At 45.7% G+C, this 2,271-nt stretch overlaps 1 pseudogene; it reads right to left on the bottom strand.

Moving 5' to 3' along the window:
• Positions 1-562: 562 nt before the first annotated feature.
• LOC111841884 (uncharacterized) lies at positions 563-2,022 on the bottom strand (annotated as a pseudogene).
• Between the last annotated feature and the right edge of the window lie 249 nt (positions 2,023-2,271).

Raw genomic sequence — 2,271 nt, 5'->3', positions numbered from 1 at the left:
GGAGAACTGTTGATCTTATCGATTCTTAGACCCTCAGCCAATCAAATTGCTTTAGGAGGAATGTGCCAATTCCTTTGTTCTACCAGGTGATAAGATCCTCCACTTTGGAGGGTTTAGTCTTATTTTCTATATTTCTCTTATGTGAAAACGTGCCGCTTTAAGGTTGAGAGTATTGTGCCCGTCGTACTGTGACCATTCAAACGAGACCAAACATGGGTGTATGTGTCCCTAATGTATACCTCCTGTTTTAGTGTGAGTTAGTGAATGTAGGATGCATCTGTGTCTTGACGCAGCCAGGCCTTATCACTGGAATTTGACTGCGGGGTTCTGGCCGCCCAGTGGGGGTGAGGTGTCCCTTTTGATGTGGTGATCGGGTGATTTGGGTCCAGTCTTGTCGGAGCCGGTGGGTCTTTGCTTCAGGACACTGGGTGGAGTGTTACAGGCTTGCCAGAGCTCAGACTGACGGGGCCTGCAAGGCCTCCAGCCTTGCAGTTCCCCCCTCGGCCCCTTGGGACGGGTCTTTGTCCCACAGAGGGTACCTGCCTGGGCCCCGTACAATCTTCTAGGGATCCAACTTCTGTAGGGTTTGTACCCACAAGGGACTGAGGATGAAAGCGCTTTTGGTTGATGTCTTGAGAGCTCTAATGTGATGTCGGAGGTAACAGAATTGGAGTAAAGTGATGATGAAAATGAGGCCACTTGTGATGACGCATGCTCGAAACACCCAGTCCCACCATGTGTATATATATTGGGCTGAGCGAGTGGAAGCGCTGGTCAGAATTTCGGCAGTCTTTTTTACTAAGTTAGCCTCCACTTGTGCTTGATGGAGATGATACTCAGTCTTTAGGATAGTCCACGATTTCGGTCATGGCTCGGGTGCCCTCTTCATAGAAGGTGTCATCCCACCATGGGGAGACGTCAGTCTCTAGTGGTACTCTCCCTAGGATGTTGATGTGACCCATGGTGAAGTCTTCAGTTACCTCCAGGCAGAAGGTATGATTAGCTGGACATGTAAGTCCTCCGTATGTGAATGAGTTCATCTCACTGATGATGCACCATTGTGTGTGTGAGACCTGTACTGCATCAGCATGACCGTGTAGTGAGTGTATGTTGATGAGTTTGGTATCATTATGTGAGAAGGGCTGTAGTGTGTTACAGGTGCAAATGATGTAATGAGAGGTCTCATGGCAGCAGGTACGAGTGGAAAATAAGGTCTCAGTCCCTTTCAGCATCATGTATCCCATAAGATGATCCCACTTAATCACCTGGTCCTTCACTACGGTTCCGAGGGAGCGTATAGTGGTAGAATTTGGATACACTTGGTCTGGATTACTTAAGGGAAAGGTTACAAAGAATCCTATACACCCAATGCATTCATTTCCAGTGTACATCATTAGGGTGGTTAGTAATTCTGAATATTCCATTGTTCCGACCATTTCAGATCTCAGCCATTTCTGCAGTTCAAGTTTGTCTATCAAATCATTTAGCACATGTCGGGGAGGTTTTCTGAGACGTAGGTCAAGAATTTCTTGCCTTGCTGTAGTGAACAAATCCTGTGCATATGTCCGGCAGGCTACATCACGCTCGAGGAATTGTGTCTGATTGAAGAGTGCTTTGCTAAGGGATAAGAGTGTTTGTGCTTCAGATTTTACTGCCTTAATGAGGTTCTCATTGCTATTAGTGACATGTTGGAAACCGGTGGCTATCTGATTAGCCAACCATGTTGTATATTGGGATTGTCCTGTTATCCTATAACTATTTGCAATAGAGTTTCCTGATCCAAACAGTCCGGTTATGTCTGCGAATAGGTCGCGTTTGGAACATCAATGTGGTATTTGGATCGCAAGCCGGCTCTTATAATCAGAGATCAGATCCTCGAGACGTGTCTGCAACCAAGTATACGTTTTATCCTTAACATTACAATGCTTTAAGTATGAAGGCAACAAGTTTGAGATATTATATGTTACATGTGCCATTACTAAACTAACATTGTGTAGTATAGTCTTATTTACATTCCCTTTGATGAGTTCTAGCTCCCAAGTGTTATAGCACCTTTTTGGATCTATGCCATTGTTTCTGTGTTTGTGTATGGCATGCAGTTCTCCATGGGTTAGGCCTGGGGTGTATTTAAGTCTATACCAGGGCGTGAGGTTGTGATACTCTGAGGGGAGACGCATGTATCCAGTGATATTCCGATAGGGGAGATGGGTGGATCCTGTCTTACAACAAATCTGTGTGGCACAATTTAGTTCCGGAGCTACTCCAGGGGGC

The sequence above is a fragment of the Paramormyrops kingsleyae genome, chromosome 1 (genome assembly GCF_048594095.1).
Source record: "Paramormyrops kingsleyae isolate MSU_618 chromosome 1, PKINGS_0.4, whole genome shotgun sequence".
NCBI lineage: Eukaryota > Metazoa > Chordata > Actinopteri > Osteoglossiformes > Mormyridae > Paramormyrops > Paramormyrops kingsleyae.
Note: the sequence above shows the minus strand (reverse complement) of the source record. Positions and strands in the feature narration are given on the sequence as shown.